Below are 25,741 nucleotides of genomic sequence, written 5' to 3'. Positions count from 1 at the left end.
TTGACGTCTGAGCTGTACTACTTCAGACAGCAAATGTGGGTGGGCTGAATTCTGAATGCTCCTCCATGTAAAATGCTTTGGGACACATGAAAGACTGCAGCGGCTATTTCTGTGAGTAGAAAAAAATGCATATTGCAGTGTTTATATTCACAAAATCGTCACTGCAGTCTTCCCTGTATGTCCCTGCTGCAGACTTTACGTTACTTACAGACATTAGGGATTAGCCAGCTGTGGTATCATCTGCACAGTCTCTCTCTCTCCAGTATATTTTGTGAAAGATCGCCTTTCAGCCTTTAACAGTATACATTCAGATCTTCGTGGCAGTTTTCCTGCTATGTTGTAGACACCACATGGTGGGATCAACATGGAATGAGGGTCTAACATGAGTACTAGGGGCATCATAAAAGTATGATAAGGACAAAAACAAAATATAACAGTTGCCATGGCAGAAATCCATTGTCAGCACTAGCGTTGTGAACTGCAGTGAAGAAGTCCTGTTGTGGTCTTCACAGCATTGTACCTTGCCTTGCAGTTACTTTTCTGTACTTTTATTTTTTCCTTTTAAAAATGATACCAAATTTGGATGCAACTAGATATAACACCTATCACCTGCTGAATTTGCGTGGGTGTGCAAAACCACTAGAAGAGAACTACAAAGGGAGCTAAATAAAATAAATTGAGGTGTGTAGGCGTCTGTATGCATGTATACAAAATCAGGACAGAAAACAAATAGAAAAATAGATCTTGGTGGATAGGCTGGCATATGAGCAACCAGATGTTAAAATGTTTGTGTGTGTGTGTGTATGTGAAAGATTTTGTTTTAATCCCTGATAAAAAGCCGGAAGTATAATATAGTTTAGTTTATTTAACATTTATGGTCCATCTTACAGTTTAAACAATACTTAAAGTGACTTACGGTAAAAACACATAAATACAATATAGAAACACCAGTACTAAAATGACATATTCAGTATTCCAATATATCAAGAACCAATAAACGGGGTGACCATTTTAGGTGCGTCCAATTGACGCAGGATCGCTGATGTATGGTTCTCCGAAAGATGGCATAACAGGGTTGTAAAGGGGATGGGGTGGGGCATAATGGGGTGTGTGTATCCTAAGACAGTTGGTTGCAAAAAAATTACTCATTGTGAGATTTTTTTAAAAGGGATTTTATGGAGAATTACTATTTCATTATTGTGGAGCAAATTAAGAATTAAGAATCCTGTCTCCTCTAGGATTAGGAATCTCATCTGCCTGAGGCACTGGATACTCCTATAGTCAGAAATTGTTGGGTGTGATGGACATGTCCCCCTGATACAGATCAGCATAACTCCCCTACCTGTAAAGCCGAGAGCAGCCCACCAGCCATTTATTGGCGGCCCACCAGGATTTTGAGAAATCTTCTGTTTTTGCTTCCTAAATGAAACTGCAGAATGGGAGGCATGCTACTTTTGGCTTGCTGAGTCACAAGTTGTGTAGCTGTGACTTAATAATCAATTTGAAGAAAATTCTGAGAAGTTTACAACAAAGGTTAAAACAACTTAAATAATAAAGCAACTAGAGAATTTCAGAATTTCTGTGTTCAATGAAACAGAATTAAGAGCTAAATAGAGCATTCTCCTTAGTTTCAAAATAAGTGGGAAATTAAATACACACTGTGGACCTGCAGGCGTAGATGAACAACAAAAGAAATAGCTGGGTGCCTGGATTCAAAACATGGGGCTTGCACACAGAGAGCCCCAGTAGCAGAGTATTAAACAGACAAAAAATAAGCAGCACAGCGAAGCATTAGGAATATAGGTTGCTGGACTTTTCTTATCCTGGTTACAATACTCCCCTCTTTCTACCCCTTTTGCAAGGAACAGAACACACACTGCTAAGTAAGTTAAACATGCTTTACTTACATATTGATAGGTCTGATTCATGTACTGTTCCGTGCAGCTGCAAAGAGAAACACAGGCAAAATATTGGGTGGAAAGTACAGAACATAGTTCCAAACATATGTTGTAAGCTTGAGAGCAAGGTCACACACATTATTCTTTGCTGTTACATAATGTAGACAGAAAGAGAGGAAAGAAGCTTTACTTCTGCTCTGGAGGAGCAGGGGGCATGATGTGATCGAGTATATCTATCTATATTAAACGACTTCACACACTAACCAACAGTCATGCATGATTGGAGCCTCCCACAAAATAAACACTACACATAGAAATCGGCTATAAAAAAATCATGTTAAATAAACAACTAAACAAAATATCCTCCAAACACCAAGAAGTAAAATATGCATGCCAATAAACTAAAAAGCATTATTCTACCTTTTAAAATAACACAATTGACAATTAGGCAAAGGATAACACACCCTTCCCAGACAGCCATATATCAATCCCTCATACCACTAGTAGTTAACTGAGTTGGCAACTCTCTTGCAGTACACGTCCTCTGTTTTTGTGTGGCACATGTGGACTAGATGCTGTGGCTTTATTAGTGGGACCTGGTGTGTGAATGATTCTGCCCTGCTATGTACTTGAGCGGATGCTTTATTTTTTTTTAACCTTCCAGCTCTGTGGTTCTGTGACTCCATGATGAGCAAAATATTCTGTATTTTAAAGTCTTAGAGAATGTTTTTCTTTGAGATCAGTTACTGATGAATAATTTGGAACAAATGTGGAAACAACTAGGAAGTGTACTGTTTCCTGATATTTAATCCTATCCCAGCTTCCCTCCCCCTACTCCCTATTCGGTTATTCAGTGCATCCTCACTTCCCCCCAGCTTTTACAAAGTCATGTCTTGCTTTGGGTTTAGTGATGATTTGCTTGCGAGCCAAGTTCTGTTGGGGTTCTGTTTGTATTTTGATTCTGGGTTTCAGTCCTACATTGAAGTCTTCATCCTCATTGCAGATTCTGCATGGATTTCAGATCCCCAGTTGTTTGTCGGTGATTGACACATTTTGCATCTGGCAGAGCCTGCGCCTTGTTTGTTGATTTAAGAGCAGAATTTGATGCAATGGCTACCAGCGCACTGATTTGTTGATGCTTTCTCCTCATTTACACTATTTAAAATGAACTGGAGGAGGCTTTCTCTGCATGCGCCTGAATTGCTTGCTTCATAATTGGGAGATCCCTTGGATTTTCTGTACCTTTGCCTCCCTTGTCCCTTATGGTCAGTTTCTTTGCCTGTGAGAAAAAACCGTGCGGAAGATTGACACCAGTGCGCTGCCGGAGTCATGCTAGGAGCCTAGCAGAGGAATGCGGGGTAGCTCCTGTGAGAGAACAAACAATTCCCCGCTTTCAGTCCGCTGGAATGCAAACCAGTTCAACCCAAACGATCAGAAGATTTCTGCATGATCACAAGCCCTGGTAGTGTGACAGTGACTTCAGTCTGTGCAAACTGTGTTTTCAGGTCAGGCTTCCCACGCGAGGACTGCACATGAAAAGAACACTAAATAAAAAAGGTGTTCCCTGAAGAGCCATTATGTGATGTGAAGTCCTGAACCCTTCCATTAACAACTCACCTCAGCCTCTGACCTTGACCATGGGTCACAGCAGTTATTTCACTTCTTAGGCGTGAAAAACAGATTTTGCTAGGTGAGAATTATTGCTCTATCAGGTGTATTGCATTATCTGTTGTTGCTTATCCCCCCCCCCCTTAAAGGAAGTGTGAGGGGTAGAGGGTGAGGCTTTCCTGGAAGTATAAGATATCATTAAGGATTTATGTACGGTGAGTGCATTTGTTTGGGCAACCTGTTCCTTTTGAAAGACTTCCTTTATATACGTTTCCAGCAGGACATTTTCTCTTTGCTATGATATAGAGTTCAACTTCAGGATTTCATGGCATTCAGGCAAGATACCCTCTCCTCCTTCACCTGGAAGAGGCAGGGCATGCAAATCAAGAATACTGCTTTGAATAGTGAGCTTGGAAGTGGTGTTGGGAAGCTGGGTCTGGGCCCTCTGTTAGTCTTGGGCCCTTGGCAAAAGCTCAGCCTCACTTCTGCCCTCTGGAGTTGGCCCTGATGCATAACCTTGCAGTACTAATCAAGAGCAGACAATGGGTTCCTTCCCAACTACAAGAGTTAATCAAGTTAACGATGCTAGAATGGTGGTGCTATCACCAATGATTGCTGCTGTGAAAGGTCACTTAATTGAATTGTCTCAGATTTTACTTTTTGCATCTCATTGATTTTTGACCTCACCCATAGGGATACCTTTCAACTGAGGGTAAAACTTCATGCATCTGGTGATGTTGACATTAGTCCATAAAAGCTTCTGCAAGACACTGACATGGCTGCTCCACTGCAATATTATTAATGGTGTCTATTTAGGACAGGAAAATACGCTGCACATTACATCTCTGATAGCTACACTGTCAAAAACATTTCCACTGATACATTTGTCTGTGATTCCAACACATCATCGCTATCACAATGTCCTGCTTTTTTGACACTGGAACCCATTCAAATCAACTACATGTTGTCACAGAAGGTATTACTGTTACTGTTACTATTACTATTATTACTATACTGCCTTTCATCTGAGGATCACAAGGTGGTTTACAATATAAAAATATTCTTAAGCTTGAGCTGCAAGTAGCTGGGATCAGGGATGAGAAAATAATTCAAATTTGGAAAAGCAAGTAAGATTCTGTTCATGGCTAGGAAAACAATTACAATGTCTAGGCTGCAGCACATTGTCTCTAGGCTGCAGCCACCTAGGTGTCACAGATTTTACCAGACCTGTGATGTTTAATTTTACTGGAGGCGGGGAGGATAGCTTTCCCTAATAAAATCAGGGGGGGATTGAAGAATATTAACATTTGAGCTAATCAATTGTTAAATTGTATTGCTTTCAGAGTAATATTTTTATAATATAATATATTGAATACTTGTCTCCAAAATAACAGAATAAATGAATATGGCTGTGATGTTATATCCTCAGGGCTTGAAATAATATGGAAATAGACCTGAGGTTATTATACAGCTACAGCAGATATTCATTTGTCTAGAGGAGAAACCATACAGAAACTGAATGGCACTATACAGTGCATGTTCAATAATGCAGGTAGTGTAACTGACTATAAGAGATCTAGGGCTTGCCACCCTGCTAAAGATATCTTGGTCCAATGCTGGCTCCAGGTTTAGGGGGTCCTTGGACACAATGTCCTCAGTGGGTCTCCTCTTCTGACCGGACCCACTTCTTCCTTGTTTGCCCCTTTCCTCTGGACCTGATCTGTACGATTGCCCAGAGAAAGAGATCACCAGGTAAGCGGGGACTGTAACTCCATCCCTTCCCTCTTGTTACTGCTTGCAAGCTTGCAGAGGGCAGTTCACCAGGCAGTGACAGCAAGGAGGAGGATCAGATCCAGAAAGCTCCAGGGTCGGTTGTGGGCCTCCTGTAGGCTTGTGGACCTTGGCAGCTGATCCAGAGATGTTGGCTCTTGACACTTGTCTCTGTCTTCATCAGTTAATCATGTGAGTTTTAGGAAGCTAACGTAAGCACACTTACTCAGGGAGTAAGTGTTAGGGAACTCAACAAACGTACTTCAGAGTAAACATGCTTATGATTGCACTGCATAAGGTTGCATGTGAAGAAAGAAGCATACTTTGTATAGTTTGCATCCAGTGGTGGCTTTGCCTTAGCTGAGGCATGATGCAATCAGCCCCCTGCTTCTGCGTTCCTCTACCTCCTGCAGCTGACTATGCCAGATCCCATTTTGTTCCAGAGGATTTCCTGGACCAACTTTGGAGAGGGCTTAATGGTGTATTGATAATCATTTGTGGACAATATATATAATATAATATTTGTGGACCCCCACCGTTCAGCCCGGACACTGATATCCAGCACTGAGGGCCTTCTCGTGGTTCCCTCACTGCGAGAAGTGAGGTTACAGGGAACCAGGCAGAGGGCCTGCTCGGTAGTGGCACCTGCCCTGAGGAACACCCTCCCAGCAGATGTCAAGGAAATAAGCAACTATCTGACTTTTGAAAGACATCTGAAGGCAGCCCTTTTTAGGGAAGTTGTTAATGTTTAATGCTGCATTGTGTTTTTAATATTCAGTTGGGGCTGCCCAGAGTGTCTGGGGAGACCCAGCCAGAAGGGCGGGGTATAAATAATAAATTATTATTATTATATACGTATACATTATACACACACACTATATATCTATATACATCTATATCTATATATCTATATCTATAGCTATATCTATATCTATATCTATATCGTTTGTGTGTGTGTGTATAATTGTCATTATGCACTCCATTTTCAGTTCCCTCCAGGACTGCTCCAGAATCTCTGACCGTATATGCAGTTAACAGTTGAAAGAGAGCTGTTTAAATAGTGCCAATTTGAAAGAGCTGAGGACAAAATGAAGATAAATTTGAGAGGGTGTTTGCTTTTCTATCGATATATGTTTTGTATCAGAAACGTTATCTATGACTGCACCAGCCATTTGGAAGAGATTAAAGTCTTCACAAGGCAGAAGATCTGAAAGTATCGTTACACAGAAGTGCATCAAACATCTGCTTGAGAGAGCAGCATTGCTGATACCGAGAGGAATATTGGGTGCCAGGATTCAACAGATACAGCGATTAGTTTCACATTTAACTACAATTAAAAGCAACAAATTAAAAACAACAGTCTGGGCGTAGCCTTGGAGTAAAAATCTAAATTACTATGTTCTGGCTGCAGTAGCAAATTGGCACATCAGGGAGAGAGCTACACTAACTTTTCTCTCTGATATGCAGGCTTATTATATGTAAGATTTTTGTGTGTATAGGAGTAGCATTAAAAAAACCAAAAAAACAAGTGCAGTTTAAAATGGCAGTACATTGGTACCTCGGTTTACGAACTTCCGGAAGTCCATTCTTAAACCAAAACGGTTCTTAAACCGAGGCATGCTTTGCCTAATGTGTCCTCCCACTGCCGGTACTCTTCCACTGGTCAGCTTCTGTTCGTAAACTGAGGTAAAGTTCGCAAACCGGGACACTACTTCCGGTGATGAGGAGTTCGTAAACCGAATAGTAAACAGGGCTCTTCTTAAACCGAGGTACCACTGTATATAGAATTTACCAACTTAGGTCCAAAAATAGGCATGGCACCAGAAGATCTATGACTGGATCCTGTGCAGTTGTGTGAAAAGGTAAATGCAACTGTAAGGCCTCTTTTTTCTTGATTTGGATGAAGTTCACTGTATGAGGGGAGAAGGAATTGATTCACCCACTTCCCAAAAACACTGACCCTCTTCAATTATCATTTTCATCTCTTGTGGACACATACCGTAATGGTTTAAACCCCCTCCCTGATTGTTTGCACTGAGGGAGACAAACAGATATGTCATGCCTAGTTTAGCACTCAAGTCTAACTTTTTATTCTTTGTGCGTATACGATAACTGCATGTGCCTGCTAGCCTTTTGTGTCCACATCTTGCTTCTTTACCTGAGCATGTCCTATGGCCCACACAAAATCACCGAGCAGACATTGAACAGGAAGAGATTGACTCATCAGGTTAGTGACTAGTGCTTTAATTGGCTGTGTGCCATGCAAAACAGGGCTTAGGGATGTTGGGGCTGATACCCCATCATTTCCTCCAGATGAATCACATTTTGCCCAATTCCTGACTTGTCTAGAGAATGATGTGTAAAAATGAAGAAAAGGTGACATGTAAATACTTAAGTTTGGGAAAGCGACTGTAGCATTTGGCAGAATACTGCTTAAATTATTCTTAACTTCATTGTATGAAAGGACCACTGCCTTGGTTTTCTTCACCCCTTTACCCCACATTGTGGCTGCCACTTTATTCTAGAAGCTATACTTCTATTGCAACCAAATAAATGAATGTGAAGGGAAAGTGTTGCTGGTTCTGTACTGCTCTGTTTCATTGTGGCACTGGCTGAATAAGGGGAAGTCTGTGCCATGGATGCCTGTTGCCTTTGTCCATGGAGTTTTCTTGGCAGGGATACTGGAGTGGCTTGCCGGTTCCTGCTCCAGGTGGATCAAGTTTGGTCAAAACTCTCCACTATGACCTGTCCATCTTGGGTGGCCCTGCACGGCATAGCTCATAGCTTCTCTGAGTTATTCAAGCCCCTTTGCCCCAGCAAGGCAGTGATCCATGAAGGGGATCAAACCTCTCCATTCTGAAGGAAATCAGCCCTGAGTGCTCACTGGAAGGACAGATCCTGAAGCTGAGGCTCCAATACTTTGGCTACCTCATGAGAAGAGAAGACTCCCTGGAAAAGACCCTGATGTTGGGAAAGATGGAGGGCACAAGGAGAAGGGGACAACAGAGGACGAGATGGTTGGACAGTGTTCTCGAAGCTACCAGCATGAGTTTGACCAAACTGCGGGAGGCAGTGGAAGACAGGAGTGCCTGGCGTGCTCTGGTCCATGGGGTCACGAAGAGTCGGACACAACTAAACAACAACAACATGCCATGGATGTGTTTTGTTATCCCTGGTCCCATTCTGGGTTTCCAGTTTCTAACTTGGAGATGGTGCCTGTTCTTTTTAATATTCCAAGGCACTGGGACCCACTGCCGTACCAGTTCCCTTCTTCCATAACTCTCTTGCCTGCTGTAGCAAGCAGGACTCTCGTTCTGCCTCACAGTGGGCGGCATGGGAGAGGATGGTGCGTGAAGAGATGAGTGGGAGAAACAGAGCCCTTTCTCATGGCTTCAGAGCTTTGAACGGTATAGCCTTAACCTCCAGCTTAAGACCTGGAATGGAAGCTCCACAGCGTGAGTCTTCTGCCATCTACTTTGCTGACAACCCCCTGCATTTCTGCGATGAAAAGTGGAGACATTTCTGCAGTTGCTACATGCTGAGTGCAACCACAACTTATGATGAACGTGTTGCTGTGTTTCCCTGATGATGTTTGGTTAACGATGCAAGATGTGACATCACCAGAGTCAGTGTTTCCCTTCCATTGGTCCACATCATAGTGACCTACTGCTTGTGTGTGCCTGCACATGAGAAAACACTTGAGTGCAGTGACATTGCACCATGTATCTCCTGTAGGCAAATATTGGCGGTGTTTCTCTTTCAGACACCCCATCCTTTCTCTCTTCTTCCCCCCACCCCCAGCAGGCAGGAGGGGAAAGAGAGATTTCTCTGACCAGAGACCAAAACTTACCTTTTTTAAAAAAAAAATACATTTTATTTTTGCATTTTCTGTTTTACATAAATCCATAATTCAAATTTTTACTACAAGTTTTCTCTCAATCCTACCAATGAATGTAATTGTTTACAATAGCTTTTCAAATAAATTATAAACTTTCCCCATTCTTTATTAAAGACCTCCTCTTCCTGGTTTCTAATTCTTCCTGTAAGTTTTTCCATCTCGGCATAGTTCATCAATTTTGTCTGCCACTCTTCTTTGGTCAGAGTTGTGCCATCTTTCCATTTCTGGGCTAAGAGAGGCCATGCAGCCGTGGTTTTGTCTGGTCCTTCGAGATCTCTGGTCCTATAATACCTAAAAGAAAAGCTTCTGGTTTCTTAGGAAAAGTTATTTTCAGCATTTTTTCCAGTTCATTATATATCATTTCCCAGAAGTCTTTTATTATCTTACATGACCACCACATATGAGAAAAAGTACCCTCTTTTTCTTTACATTTCCAGCACATTTTAGACTCTGATTTGTACATCTTAGCTAATTAAGATGCTAAGAGGCCTGAACTTCCCCTCCTCCTTCCATTGCTCCATGAGTTTGTCTGCCCCCTCCCAAATTCTCCCTTCTCCAGTCGCCTTCCCTTCCCTCTGGGCTCACCTTCCCTGTGCATTAAATTAAGCAGAGGGTCACCTGCAGGCCTCCGGTCGCCTGGCCCTTGTATATGCTGTACAGTCATACCTCGGGTTACAGCCGCTTCAGGTTGCGTTTTTTTTCGGGTTACAGACTGCCGAAACCCGGAAGTATCGGAATGGGTTACTTCCGGATTTCGGCGGTCACGCATGCGCAAAAGCACTAAATCGTGCCTTGTGCATGTGCAGAAGCGCTGAATCTCAACCCACGCGTGCGCAGATGTGGGTTGCGAACTCTGTGGGTTGCGAACTCTGCGGGTTGCGAACGTGCATCCTGCACGGATTACGTTTGCAACCCGAGCGTCCACTGTATTCATTTACTCTACAGCTGTCTCCTTCAATGACATGCAAAACAGGGCGTGTTAGTAATGTCACTATAATTGTTTGTTTGTTTGTTTTAAAAAATAGGAATGTGATATTACAGTGAATCAGGTTGTCCTAATTATAAATAGTTGCAACTCAAGGTACATTCATTTGCTGAACAGGCAGTTCAGGATGTGTGTGGAAGGGAAGAAGTGTGCTGGCATTTGTGTCCCACGTGTGTGCATCTGCCCCTCCGCTCAGAAATTTCACTTCTCTGTGGGAAGCAACTGAAACACCAAGAGCTATAGTATAAACTAGCTTTTTTTTAAAAAGAGACACTCCCAACATCTCTCTCCCACAGAGGCATGATATACTGAGACTTGTAACCAGTTTACCAGGAGCAGGTGCCAGAAAAAAAGAAACTGTCCTTGGTAAACAGGGGGAGTTAAAGCAGTTGCAGTTTTCCACCTTTCCTTTTACTCTCTGCACTCAGTGCAGCTGCATCAGAGTATGAAAACAATGTTGAGTTTTAATGCAGAGTTCTTTTAAAAGGCCTTGTTTTCATTTTCGTTGTGAAAAATAAATCACTTGAAAGCACTCCACAAACCACAATTTTAAAAAATCACCACCCTGAATTATGGTTTTCTCTGTTAGCCCTGCACAGGCAATATAGAAAACATCAAAAATTAAACATGGAGGGATCAGGATTATGCCCACACATCCTGTCCCCCACCTTTCTGCACTGAGCATGTCTTCTGTAGAGACCTATGCACATGCAAGCTGTGTGCCCATTGGCACTCTGCAGCGCCTGCAATCTGCATTTTTACAAGGGATAAGTGGATTCTGTCAGTTCCACTCCATTACTGTTCCAACATTCCGATATCCCTTGGGTTCCGCTCTATTTGGATTCCGTCAGGAATTGCAGATTTTGGAATGTCAGTAATGGATTATGTGTGTGTGCCCTCACAATAATAATTTTAAATGGCGTAAATCACCCACCATTTATGCTTTTTTAAAACAAAAAACCCACTAGTCCCCCCCCCCCAATTAAACAAACATAACCCATATTCCTCTTCATGTGTGTGGTTTTATTTTTAAATCTCCACCTTTATGGTTCTGAAAAACAATGTTAACAAATGATTTATTATTATTATTGTTTATGTCTTGCAAAATTCTGAAAATACACCTTTGTAAGAACCACAGATTCTGAAATTTTGAATTCTGTTCCAATAAACATGGAGCCTCAGAATCAAAGGTGGAACACAGTGTCTACGACAGCGGTGTCTCTCACTGAATGTAATTGAACTGTGAAAAAGACTTTATGAATTGAAAATGGAGATGCTATATGTACTTTTCTTAAACATGAAAATCTGTAACAATTTTTTTAAAAACGAAATAATCTAAGGCAGAATTCATCAGTGGTTAAGCCCAATTTATACAGGGTAAGGCCAGTGGATCTCCATGCACTGAATTTCTAGTTTCCTCAAGTACACAGTCCTATTGCCAACATCTCTACAGGAAGCATCATTTGAATTCATATATCCATTCTTCTTTTAAACCAGGTGTCTCATATACATCCTTTGTGACATAACATGTCCACATGTTAACGTACAGGACATTTTGCCTCAGCTACATTTCTTGAGGTTTGACAGTTCCCTGTCCTGTCTTTGCCTGCCATTGTGGGAATTCTCTGACTCTTCTGAGACATTGAAGGAAAGTCTTTGTTCTAGTAGAATTATAGACTCACAGAGTCATAGAATTGTAGATTTGGAAGGGTCCACAAAGCTCATCTAATTCAACCTGCAATGCAGGATTTTTTTTGGCCCAGCATGGGGCTTGAACCCACAAACCTGAGATTAAGAGTCTCATGCTCTACCGAATGAGCTATGGTTGCTGCACAGTTTCCATTTGGCTATTGCAACTACAGATTTCCTTACCAAAAGCCAGATTGAATAGGGGCAACATATAATATGTTTTCCAGGGCCTCCTAATGAATCAGTTATTTTTAACGGAGGGACAAGGCACCCAAACATCTCTCTTTATGTGTGACTTTAAGCAGGCTTGCAGTACCCCCTCCCCAAACTTACAAAGGTGCTATGCCTTCATCAGCTGCACAACAGACAAGTTCAACTTGCAGAGCTTTGCAAATTGAAAGCTGCGCCTGTTAAATGTCTGCTTGACCAATATGTATTTATTGAATACATTTACAGTATATCCTGCCTTTCTTCCATCATGGAAATCAAGGTGGATTGTTTTCCTTCCTAGAAAACAGAAAAGAAGCTCTGGGATGAAATTCCATGATTTTGCTTACCATCCTCCTCATGAGGAAAATTGAATTATTCTGTACATAAGGCAGGTATGAAGCACACAGGCTTTAATCTAATCTAGATTAGAGCTAGACTATATGCAAAATAATCATGGCGACTCTTTACAATAGTACGTGATAAAACAATCAACTTGGCAATGCTGAGTTAATTAACTTCTATATTGGGAAACAAACCCATTGTCTTTATTCAGACCCAAATGAATAGAGCTGGACTTCTTGATTACATTTAATTCAACAGTTTCACCCTGGAGCCTCCCTCTGAAATTCCTTTGTTCAGGTATAGCCACCTTAACCTCCGTGACAGAGTGGCCTGGTAGACGGCAATGTTCTCCCACTGGTTTATGAGTATTGCCTCCTTTTATACCAGATTTACGTATGCCCATTGATTCTTTTCCCTTGTGCCCTATGTAGAATGGAGAAGGGCATTGCTTGCAGTTATACAGTTTGGAAGATGAGCTGACGAATGAACCATTGGTATTGGTTATGTGCAGAAATAAGGCATGACTTCTCAAATAGCTTTTGTTATGTACTTTGTGCTATTTATCAGCAACAGAGTCTCTGGAATTATTTCCTTGCTTCTGCTTCCATTTAGCTTGCATTGCCACAAAAGACAAAGGGGAGAGAAATTCAAATAAGTACCGGGGTGGTAAAAGGTACTTGTAAGATATGAGAGGAGGAAAGGCAATAATAGCAAGTGAATGAGATGAAGGGGAGTCTGATAAGAAAGTCTGGAGGGCTAACAAAAAGAAAGGAAGGAGATGGAAGTTCTGCTGGAAGATTGGCAGATAAATACATCATCACTGAATGGTATCCCAAATAGATTTCAGGGACACACGTTTAAGAATTTTCTAATGCAATTTAAGATTGATTCTGAGTCAATTCCTTCCCCATTGTAATTCCAAGAAAGCAATTGAAGATCCTTCATATCTCAAGCACCTTCCCAAGTGTCCTTACCTTGCACAACTCCTTCTTGTCCTCAACTTTCATACTATCTTATTTCGGTCTATAAGGACCATATTCTCAGCTACTAAAATATCATTTGAGTAGGGTGGTGGGGAGAGGAAATACGGTGTATGATAATTTGAGTAATTAACCTGCTGTAGAAATTTCCTGAATTCCAGAGCAATGAAGTATTGGTTCATCAAAGGGAATGTGCATTCATTTCCCTCTGAGCAATGCAGTGTAAGGAGAGTCTGTCAAAAAAACTAGTTCCAGATTGGTTAAGAAATTGTTACTGAAAAGCAACATTTTTCATATTGCCTGGAAGACTGTAATGCAGCGGGTCCAGAACATGGAGCATGAGTCACATCACATGTTCATCATGATGACATGCAGGTTTAACAATGGGTTGTTGAACCTATTTGTTGACCCCCTCTATGGGTCATTTTGAGCCATTGGTTTCTAAGTGGTGCATCAGGAGGACCCACAAGTGTGCAATACAAACCCTACCCAGGTAGGTTTCCTGATTGCTAACCAGAGAATGCGTTTCAAAAGGGGGTTCAGGAGGGGTATTTACTGGCCTTAGGTGGGAATGTCCTAGTCAAATGCAAAATCCTGTGCCTGGGCTTTTTAAGGAAACTATCTGAGAGCAACTCATTTAAGGTGGAGTACATTATAGGGACGTGGGTAGTGCCGTGGTCTAAACCATTGAGCCTCTTTGGCTTGCCGATCAGAAGGTCAGCAGTTCGAATCCCCACAATGGGGTGAGCTCCCGTTGCTCTGTCCCAGCTCCTGCCAACCTAGCAGTTTGAAAGCATGCCAGTGCAAGTAGATAAATAGGTACCACTCCGGTGGGAAGGTAAATGGCGTTTCCATCCGCTGCTTTGGTTTTGGTGTTCTGTTGCGCCAGAAGCGGCTTAGTTATGCTGGCCACATGACCTGGAAAAACTGCGGACAAACACTGGTTCCCACGGCCAGTAAAGCGAGATGAGCGCCGCAACCCCAGAGTTGTCTGCGACTGGACTTAATTGTCAGGGGTCCTTTTACCTTTACATTAGAGTACTCTTGAGTTCACAGAGACATTGATGAATGTAAATTCAATCAAGAGAGCTTGCCTCAGGCTTGTGGTCACACCACTTGTTGCTAGTTGTTCTGGTAGACTGTGAGAGACAGATGCAGCCCTAAACTTGTGAATCCATACCTCAAATGGTGACCAGCTACCTTCAACTAAAGAAGCAAATATCCACATCTTGCTTTGTACTGATTCCCAGCTAACAACATGTCAGGGGCTGGCTGGATCCTGAGGAGTGGGCACTGGGAGAAGGGGCGTTGGAGACTTACTTGGGAGAAGGGATCAGTGATGTGGAGGAAGCTGCAGGATTGGAGAGCGAAGAACTGGTGCAGGAGGCTGGTGTAGAGTCGAGGGCTTTGACACTGCCTCCTTCTTCCCCCACTTCTCCTGCTCCACTGTCTCCCAGGACCAGGAGAGAACTGAAGAGGGAAGAGCAGAATCAGGTTGCATGCAGATGCAGTCTTCGCTTGCTTGTTCAGCTCGGATAAGGGAGGTGCATAAACCGAAGCCATGGGCAACTACCTGATTAGGTGCACATCTAGGAGTACCTGAGGGATGTAGGACTGACAGACTTCCTAACTTGTAAGTGTACTTTTGACAATAAAGAGTTAATCCTTGTGGTCCCTTCTGCACACTACGATTCTATAGTTCCTGACTCTGGACGTGCCTTGCCTGACAGCGCTGTGACACCTCACTTGTCTTTTGCTGCTACTAGTTGAGTTTGGCAAATGCCAGCCGCCCACATGACTGCACAAAATTGTACAGAAGATGCACAGACTGGTATATCGCTCCTGTACACGTCCCCTTGCAAGTAATGTAATCCACCAACCTGCCATGCAGTAAATGTGGGCATAATTGGCCGTTTCTTAAATGTGTGCTAAGTACATAAATACAAATGACCATAGCTAGTGTTTTGTTTGGTTTTGAAGTATTTTGGTTGCTGTTGAACCACCCCTAGTTACTGACTTGTTCTGTTGCTATGGAGTGAAATCATTAGTTCTACCTATCTCTTCAGGCATTTCTGCAGTGTTTTATCACTGCTTTCTATTTATTCCTTTGTGGAAGTAAGACGTTTTAATCTCTTCCCATAGCATTAAAAGTTTACTCAGAATGATAATGGTGTTCCTTGCTTTGGTTTCCAAATATGTATTTTATTTTTTTTCAAAAAAGAAATATCCTGGTAATTTTTCATGGACTTTCAGTAATGTATGCATAACCTGTGCCATTAATATACAAAAATGAGGTGTGCGTGAATGGAGAGGGGGAGTCCTGCAAAATTTCACTTTGGATGTAAAAATCAAGACTAACTGCATATATGCCATACAAAACACAAGCAAACATGACTTCAGAGAAACTACAGTATAGACTTTTTCACAGTAAGGGGAGGAAAACATTAACGATTAAGCACATCAAAATATAAATGATTTAAGCTCATGCACAAAAACAACAGGAAAGTAATCCGAAAATTAGGGAGCAGGCGGGGACAGGGAAGTCAAGACAATAATCTAGGTATTAAACTATAGCTTGTGAGGTTACTTTCCCCATTCAACATAATCAGCCATGAATTATTAATACAGATGACTGTTCATTCACAAGAAAAATGTGAAGAAGCCTCAAGTCACACCAACCTTTAGAGCATGCGGCGGGGGAAGAATACAGCATGCTAGTAACATAAACGGCTATGCAGCCACATGGTGGACATCCTACCATGTGGTAAAATGGTGCATTGTGTCCCTATGATTGCAGTGAATAGTGCATATTTTCAAATAATTTGAATTATAGCACAATAACTTGAATAATAGTACTGGTTGTTGTTGTTGTTTTGCTATGTATTTTTTGTGTTTTTATACTGTAAATCATCCTGTAATCTTTGAATGCAGAGTGGTATTAAATTTAAATAATAATAGTAATATAGAGAGGATCCAAGGGGAGCTGGTAAGTTTTCAATAGTAGAACAGCAAACAATGGGAGTCGGCTTGCAGTCTTCTTTGCAAGGTACAATGGTACCTCGAGTTACAAACGCCTCAGGTTATAAACTATGCTAACCTGGAAGAGTTACCTCAGGTTAAGAACTTTGCTTCACAATGAGAACGGAAATCGTGGGCTGGCAGTGCAGCGGCAGCAAGAGGCACCATTAGCGAAAGCACGCTTCTAGTTAAGAACAGTTTCAGGTTAAGAACGGACCTCCGGAATGAATTAAGTTTTTAACTAGAGGTACCACTGTACACAGCAGCGATTGATGGTATAGGTACCATGTTTCTCAGCACGAGGAAACAGTGCTGGGTAAAATATACCTGCTAAATTTCTGCCCGTCATAAAGTTGTTGTTAATTTCATTTCTATACCACTTTATATTTTAAAGGAAAAAATATCAAAGCTGTTTACAACACATTAAAACATCAAATTAATAAAACAACCCAGAATAAAACAAATTCAAGCTTCAAGGAAAATATTTCGGATCCTTCTTTAAGTGACATTTTGCTTTCCTCATATTTATTTACCTACTTAAATAGGTAAGTAGCAGAATAACTCTAGGAAGCCAGTGTCGTGTAGTGGTTAGAGTGTTGGAATGGGACCTGGGAGATCAAGGGTCGTGAGTGGGATAAAGTTAATTAGACGCAGCAATACCTAACGAGCTTTCATTCATGCTCTTGGACAAAATGAATTTGAAGCATAACAAGAGGAACTAGTAAATCCAGTAGGAAAAAAGAGCACGTGGTCTAATTAAGTGTGCATTCTGTGCAATTGCTCCTGAAAGGCAAAGGCTGGACAACATATGATGATAAAAGGAGGACAAGATGCTAGGACAGGAAAAAGTTTGATATTGGGTCACTAAGTAGATGGCCGTGATTGGGACAGCACAGACACAGCCAAGTAGAAGTAGCTTTGTGATCTGCAGAAAGAGTAAGTGTAGCTGAAGCACTAATGGCATTCCGTTTAGAGAGCTGGGAAGCAAATTACAGGCAAGTTAATGCTGCATGAACATCTGTGACCCTGCGAATTGTTAGAAGGAAATAAGTTGTAGTAACAGAGAATAAGATTCAAAACTCATCTGTCTGAGTGCAAGTATCTCAAGGTGAAATAACAGAAGGAGAAGAGGCGGGAATATTGATTTCTGCCCTGCAAAACAGACAACAACGCCTACGTATTCCTGGAAGGGAATTTAACTCTCTCAGTGCATCATCTTTTTTAGTCTTCTGGTTTCTGTTGTGCTGGGACATTGGCTGTTAATTCAGAGGCAGCATTTGATTGCTTTGCTTCTATGCAGCTCTTGGACAAACGCGACTTTAAGTAGCCCTTTAGATAATACCATGCACTCGAATTCTAACCCAGCACATGCAAAGTGCATGTGTCCTCTGACATTGAGTCAATAGCACATGAACACATTGGCAGCTTTACTCTTCAAAACATTTGCAGCCACTGGCCCGTTGCTGGGCACAGCTTTTAACCATTTTGAAAGTGAAAGGCCGCATATAACACATGTATCGTTGGAAGCTGAAATGAGGTGCGTGCATTTTGTACTCGGCTCAAGATACATTGCAGAAGGAGTTCTTCATTTCAACATTGTGTTTCTTCTATGTAGATCAGTTCGCAAAGCTAAATCCCTTTATTCAGAATAGGTCACAAGGGTCAAGTTAAGAACACCAGTGTACTGTAGTTTTATTTATAATTTTGTAATACAGTGGTACCTCGGGTTAAGTACTTAATTCGTTCTGGAGGTCCGTTCTTAACCTGAAACTGTTCTTAACCTGAAGCACCACTTTAGCTAATGGGGCCTCCAGCTGCCGCTGCACCGCCGGAGCACAATTTCTGTTCTTATCCTGAAGCAAAGTTCTTAACCCAAGGTAATATTTCTGGGTTAGCAGAGTCTGTAACCTGAAGCGTATTTAACCTGAGGTACCACTGTACGTTGATGGGACGTGGGTGGTGCTGTGGGTTAAACCACAGAGCCTAGGGCTTGCCGATCAGAAGGTTGATGGTTCAAATCCCTGCAACAGGGTGAGCTCCCGTTGCTTGGTCCCTGCTCCTGCCAACTTAGCAGTTCGAAAGCACATCAAAGTGCAAGTAGTTAAATAAGTACTGCTGCAGCAGGAAGGTAAACGGTGTTTCTGTGCACTGCTCTGGTTCGCCAGAAGCAGCTTAGTCATGCTGGCCATATGACCTGGAAGCTGTACGCCACTTCCCTCGGCCAGTAAAGTGAGATGAGCGCTGCAACCCCAGAGTCATCCGCGACTGGACCTAAAGGTCAGGGGTCCCTTTACCTTTACCTAATACATTGATATCGAACCAACTATTCTTGCTCCAACCAGCACATGTGCCGATTCCTCCTCCAGAGCTGCTTCATATCAGTGTTATGGCTGCAGCATGATTCCTCCCAAAAATATTTCTACATGGAAGGTCTTCACATGGCTACATGTGGATCAGCACCGTTCTATGGAAACTCTCCACGCCACCAGACTCATTCTCAAAGCACTTTCCATGCAAAGATAATGTCTTTTACAGCAACTGCTGCATTGTTTCAACTGCACAGAAAACATTTTTCAGCATTAAACATGTTGCTGCCCTAGATATCCCAACCGACATGTGAAATAGCAAAAGCCACTTCCAGTGTGGGTAAGTGGGACTGGAGAAGCAGGTGGTGGGAAGAAGGTAGTTAACCCTTTCCCTCTCTTCAGTTTTCCTGCTCAAAGTGCCCCTCTAAGGTCACATCCGCAACATACATTTAAAGAACATGGCTTCCCCCAAAGAATCTTGGGAACTGTCATTTACACCCTCACAGATCCACTTCCCAGCACCCTTTGGGGGAAACCCTGTGTTTTAAATGTATGCTGTGTATGTGACCTAGCCTGCCCTTTATTTTACCTTTCCTTGTGAAAAGATCTAGGTCCACATACTTTTTCCCATAAGGGAAGGAAGTAGTTGGGGAAGCTGAATAAGAAAATAGCCCAAGGATTGGGTGGCAGCCAGGAGCAGACATATTTTCCTCCACTAGTACTTTCGCTGCATTACAGGCACTTGCAACTCCTTTTCCTTAAAAAGAAAAGGTTGCAGAGCTGTATCTAACGTAGTTCATAGGAGTAGAGAATTTTGCAAGATACGGCTTCTTCTAGCACTCCATTATGAGAGGACAATCTGCAATTGCAACTTTTAAAGTCATGGGAACTCTGACTTGCACTGAATCGGGCAAACAATACACAAGCTGGTACAAATATTGGAATTCATATATATATATTCATAGAGTTCATGAACATACAGTTTGTCTTCTTCTGGCAGTGTGAAATCTAAGTAGCTCGGCTTTCTGCCCCAGAGACACATTGAAATAAATAGCTCAGAATCCAAGTGGGTATTTGCAGAACCAATACATAATACGGTTGGGGAAATCCCATGTGCTAGGCTGCCTGAGTACCTGGAAGTATCTGTAGCATTGAGATAATGGATGTGAAGTGTTTTGAACACTCAAAAACGTATATAAATAGCAAGTATTGTTATTGTTAAGTTAAATGCTGGTCCATAGGAATTTGTTTTTGGTGTAGCAATTTAAAGCTTCACTCCTACGCACACTGATGGCCAAAACAGTTGTGATGTTATGTTAAATGCTTGGGTGCATTTACTTTAGTTAGCCAGCCTTGAGACTAGCACCTGAAAGGTCTGAAAAAACTGATGCTGACCCCTCAGAGTTTGAAGTATAGTCTCAGCTGTGGTACAGGGAGCTGTGTCAGCGGCAATGGCGATTCTAGATAGTAATAGATTTGCTATAATAGGCTAAAGAGATGGGAGTGTTGTGTTATTTGTAAAGGAAAGTCCTCCATTCACAGTCCAATTCACGTTGTTGGCAATGACTGTTAAATCCCAAATAGCCTGGGACCTCTCCACCTGAGCCTGCTTCTCAGCATACAACCTGTCAAGCAGCAATTTACTTCAGCCGAGATGCACCGCTGTTTGCTCCCATGGTGAAATGCCTCAGTAGGGATTTCTCTTATGAGAATCCCTGCTTTGGGAATTCATTCCCCAAGGCAGTTGCTGCAGCTGATTCCCACAGTTGACAAGGCTGAGTACTAACGTAACTTTAAAAATGAGGAAAGCATGCTGACTTTTTCCCCCCCGAGGAGCATCCAAAATAGAAAAGGAAAACATATTGAGGAAGGAGAAATGATAAAGAGTAAACAAAGTCTTGTCAGGCAACAGTTTCTTTCATGCTTGGTTCAGTGGCCTAAGTGCCAAACCTGAATTTGTGTGTGTGTGTGTGTGTGTGTGTGTGTGTGTGTGTGTGTGCGCGCACACACACACGCCAAAGGAAAGAGGCACCAGTTAATGTGAGGATAACGTGAAATGTGCATAGTTATCAAAATGTGCATGTGCCAGCACATAATGAATAATGATGGCACCATCATGCACTTGTATTTTTGTCTTTGCCTTGGGTTGTGGGCTGTTGAAAAGAGCAAGGAAGTTCTTTCCGTTAGTATCATAGATATTACGTGCACAATTTTCAGCGTCATCCTTCTGAAAATCCTGGTGCTGCTTTTTGCCTTTATCTTCTCGTTTGTGAAATGAATCAACAATTGGATCATCAGCAGAGTTCCATCTGTCAAGTATTACTAAGTCTGGGACATCATCCAGGGATGGATTTCCTATAGTTTCTATTGTCCAGAATAGGTATCTGACTTGTCTTTGAAAGTTCATTTGCCCTTATTAATGATGTGGGAAGTCTGGGGTGATGTCTGAGCCATCACTTGGAACATACCCTTTCTCAAAACGTTTTTCAGCAGGTTGCTAACTGTGGACCAGAGAGCATCCAGCATCTGAAAGCTGGATTATGCACTCCTACATTCCTTGACAATCTCGTTTTCTCATTCACTACTAGATTCATCAATTGGGGTACGTGTGTGTGTGCAAAGAACTGGTTTCTTCTTTTATTCAGGAGCCAGTCTTGATGATTCTCTAAATCCAGGGATAGGGAAACTGTGGTTCTACAGCTGGTGCTGGGCTGCAATTTCCACAGTCCTTAACCACTGTCACAGAACGTGCTGGTCAGTAATCCAAAGTTGGAGTTAACTTTATATTAGCAAAAACAAGATCTCCACAGACTTGGCTGAGTGTCAGGCCTAATGAACACAGCAGCTCATTCCCAGTGGCTCTTCCTCCATGAAATTAGTTGCCAAGACTAAAGGTCCCTACATCTCCACAGCTGTCTGTCTCTTCCTCTCCAGGTCTTTTACCAAGCAATCAGAGACTATGCCTGCATGCAGCCAATCTCTCCTCTGCCCTTTTCATGCCTCTCCTGGTTATGAAAGACATGGGGAGGGGGTAGTGGAGCACAGCAGGAAAGGGAGAACCCTGTGACTCTTGATCAGCCTGACTCATCTCTGCCTCTTGACCTTCCTCCTCTCACTTGCCAGCTTCAGCTTCTGAATGTTGACTTCTCCCTAGAACAGACTCCCAGCTCACTATGCCCTGTTGCCCCTTCAGCTTCCAACACCTCCTCTTCCCAGTCTTCTCCCTCTGACCACTCATGGTTGTCCCGCCACCACTGGGCTCTGAGCCTTCTTCCCTTGCTGGTTCCTCCCACTCTGCATCCAACCAGTCCTTGTCAACCATTGTCCATTTTGGCTGGGGCTGATGGGAATGGAAGACCAAGAACATCTTGAGGGCCACAGGTTGGCCACCCCTGCTTTAAAAAGGTGGCCAATAAACAGAAAGGCTTTACAAAGCCAAAGTGAGTAAATGAGCAGTAAAATGGCAAATGCAATTCAGTGTAAACAAGTGTAGAATGACACACTTTGAGGTACACTCATGAGGGTCTGAACTGGTAGCAACTGACCAGGAAGAAGACCTTGGGGCTGTAGCGGATAATTCAATGAAGATGTCAACCTTGTGTGTAGCAGCTGTGAAAAAGGCAAATTACATGCTAGGGATCATTAGGAAAGGTATTGAAAACAAACCAGCTGATATCCTAATGGCAGTATACAGATCTATGGTGGGACCACGTTTGGAATACCATGTGCACTTCTGGTCACCTCAACTGAAAAAGGATATTGTAGAGATGGAAAAGGTTCAGAAAAGTGCAATCAAAATGATCAAAGGGGGTGAGGAAAAGTTTCAGCTTTTGGGGACATTTTTGTTTAGAGAAAAGGCGAATAAGAGGTGATATGATAGAAATTTATAAAATTATGCATGGCATGGAAAAAGTGGTTAGAGAAATTTCTCTCTCTCCCTCAGAACACCAGAACTTGTGGACATCCAATGAAGCTAAATGTTGCAATATTCAGGACAGACAAAAAAGTAGTTTTCCCACACAGTGTATAATTTAAGTATGGAATTTGCTCCCACAAGAGGCAATGATGGCCACCAACTTGGACGGCTTTAAAAGAGTAGCCCATGGAGGATAAGGCTACCACTGGCTATTAACCCCAGGGGGCTATTACATCCGCTTTCGGAGGCAGTATGCTTCTGAATACCAGCTGAGTTCTGAACTGCAGGGGACGAGAGTGCTCTTGCACTCGGGTTCTGTGCATGGGCTTCCCATAGGCATGTGGCTGGCAACAGTGAGAACAGGATGCTGGACTTGATGGGTCACTGGCCTGGTCAAGCAGGTTCTTCTTGTGTTCCTTCAGTGATTGGATGGGGTAATTGTGTATTTGATAACTACTTTTGCACATGCCCCAAGACAAATATGTTTAAGTTGACTGATGGCCAACCCTCTGGAGGGCTTCACACGCCAGAGTGGGAGTGATGAAAGTATGAAAGCGGACATGGCCAAAGTTTTTAAAAGGGGTGTGACTATTTCTTTTCTAAGTAGAAATAGGGGTGAAAAATACCTTTTTTAAAAAAAATTAAAATTATGACAAATTGGGGAATCACATCAGGGAACCTATGAAAGCTGGGAGATTTCTTTTAAAAGTAATAATTAAAATGTCTTTTAAAAAATTAAAATGGACAAAAATTGGAGACTCCTTGTGCAGCGACAACAAAACCTTTTGGCATCATAGTGAGGGACTTATAGTTTGTTTTTGTTTTGTTTTTAAAACTAATATATATATATTTAAAGATGCATTATTAGGAAGCCACAGAAAACTTATGGGGGTGGGCACAACTATAGCCCACCGGTTAGCAACCACTGTCACAGAGGGAGACCACAACTGAGGGCTTATCCAGACTTTGATTTAGCCCACCGCTTTCCTCTGGGGAAACCCGTTGTTTAGCACTGAAGGAGCAAATGGCAATTGGGTTTTCCACAGATTGCAGTTTGTTCCAGTTTATCACTAAAGAGTGAGTTTTCTAGGGGGAAGTTGTGGGGCAAAGGCAAAACTGCTTGGACCTCTGCTTTCTAGGCGGAAGTGTATCCAAGCCCTCAGATGAGAGGGCAAATAGCTACAGCTGCCTGCCTGCTAATGGCTCACAAGAAAGATCTCTGGTGATGACTAACTATGGGGAAAAGGGTGCTTTGCACACAAAGATAGTACCTTGTGCAAAGCAGCCTGTCTCCACAAGGCAGATTTACGTGAATGAACTTGAGCTCATTGATAGCACTTCTCTGCATAGAACCTTTACAGCATAGGACCTCAGCATAGGACTCCAGACACAAACAGACTCCATTCCCAAAACTGGGGGTGCCAAAACAGAGCATCACACAAGTAAGCAAGGGAAAGGGGAACACCTGTTATCATGTATAACTGCTACAGCTGTTTCCCTTGTCTCGCCCAGCCACTTTGCCATGAGTGAATACTGTGTCTTGCACAAACTGTCTTTGCTCTAGCACTCTTCTCCCTTAACCGTGGGGAGCAGTAATCTCCACAAAGGAGAAAGATTCACTCCCACATGCAGGTAAGCTCTCTGTTGGCAAACACCATTATCATCACTGGGCAGATCCTGCCTTGCAGGATCACAGCCCAGATGCACGGAGCAGAACAAACCGCCCTTGTGCACACAGTTTCACTACTATCTGCAAGGGGGAGCTATATGCCTGTATTGTTTTTCTCAGGTCCGCGCTTAGACAGCACCACTCATTCTCTCGGCATCATAATCACCTGCTGTGCAACTAGATTCAAGGACTACATGCTCTAGCTGCTGACCATTGCTCATTGTCCTCTTTCTGTCTTCCCGGGCTCTCTGCAGGCCACTGTCCCAAAGGTAGAGAGGTCCACCCCACACCTCGACAAGCCCATCCTGGTGATCAGCAGCAATGACCCAGATATTGTTGACTGTTCTTTCACGTTAACATATGTGTGCTAGGCAGGCTCCTGTATCCTGGAAAACTGCACAACAGACAGTTATGCAACAGGTGGAGTTGTTTCTACCGTGGAGCTGGTGCCATAACGTCCTGGCCTGCCACTGTCCAAGGCACAAGAACCTTACTAGAGTGCCTGGCTGGCATTCCACACATTTGACTTCCCTTTCAGAATCTCCTGCCTCCTGGATACTGTTCCATAAAGGATTTCAGTTTTGCGACATGTGTTGCTTCTTTGCTGAAGGTGGTGGATATGGGTCTCCCCCACCCCGACCACCCCATTTCCCTGGGGTCTGTCAGATTGCACAAGTGGGATTGGTGCTGGGGGTGTATTTTGCAGTTACTGGGTTCGGAAAGCGAAGGATGGGTATAATGCAGAAGAGGTCAGGAAGGGCATTGAAGCCTTCTAGGATGCTACATGACAGGGTTGGCATATGAGGCAGCATTGGGTGGGAGATGGCCACATCATGGGCCAAAAGGCAATTGCTCTATTCGGGGACAAGGCTATTGGTTCATGCAGTGCTGCTCCTGTTTGTATGGAGATCCAACATCCCTCCTGTTTTCTAGCATGAGGGTGGGGTGTGTGTGTCTTAATTTGAATCATGGTCCTTCACTATGCAAAACACGAGCCATTCTGTGCAGATAGTTCCTAATGCATCCCCTGTGCTTGTGGGGGGTGGGGGTGGGGAGGCAGGGGGCGGGACAAAGACCTCATGCAGTGACTGAGCTCTGCTGTAACCAACTGGCTAGGGAGCTGCCTTGCAGAGTTTTCAGCTCCCTCTCTTTTACTCCTGAGATGACTGTCTGCCCTCCTTAAAAAGGTAAAGGGACCCCTGACCATTAGGTCCAGTCATGACAGACTCTGGGGTTGCGGTGCTCATCTCGCTTTATTAGCCGAGGGAGCTGGCGTACAGCTTCCGGGTCATGTGGCCAGCATGACTAAGCCGCTTCTGGCAAACCAGAGCAGTGCACAGAAATGCTGTTTACCTTCCTGCCAGAGCGGTACCTATTTATCTACTTGTGCTTTCGAACTGCTAGGTGGGCAGAAGCTGGGACTGAACAACGGGAGCTCACCCCGTCATGGGG

The 25,741-nt window shown here is 43.0% G+C and overlaps 1 protein-coding gene across 3 annotated transcripts in view; it reads left to right on the top strand.

The window, feature by feature from the left end:
• Positions 1 to 25,741, top strand: part of BCL9 (BCL9 transcription coactivator) — a 94,629-nt gene that overhangs the window by 29,040 nt on the left and 39,848 nt on the right. The window contains exons 1-2 of one of the 3 annotated variants that reach the window (XM_083498524.1): positions 6,752 to 7,503; positions 12,360 to 12,450. The exons of the other annotated variants lie outside the window; for them this stretch is intronic. The gene's annotated coding sequence lies outside the window, so the exon portion shown is untranslated. Of the gene's footprint in view, positions 1 to 6,751; positions 7,504 to 12,359; positions 12,451 to 25,741 lie in introns of those variants that run through there. 3 annotated transcript variants of the gene reach the window in all.

This window comes from Podarcis liolepis (genome assembly GCF_965112155.1).
Source record: "Podarcis liolepis genome assembly, chromosome: 4".
NCBI classification, from domain to species: Eukaryota; Metazoa; Chordata; class Lepidosauria; order Squamata; family Lacertidae; genus Podarcis; species Podarcis liolepis.
Note: the sequence above shows the minus strand (reverse complement) of the source record. Positions and strands in the feature narration are given on the sequence as shown.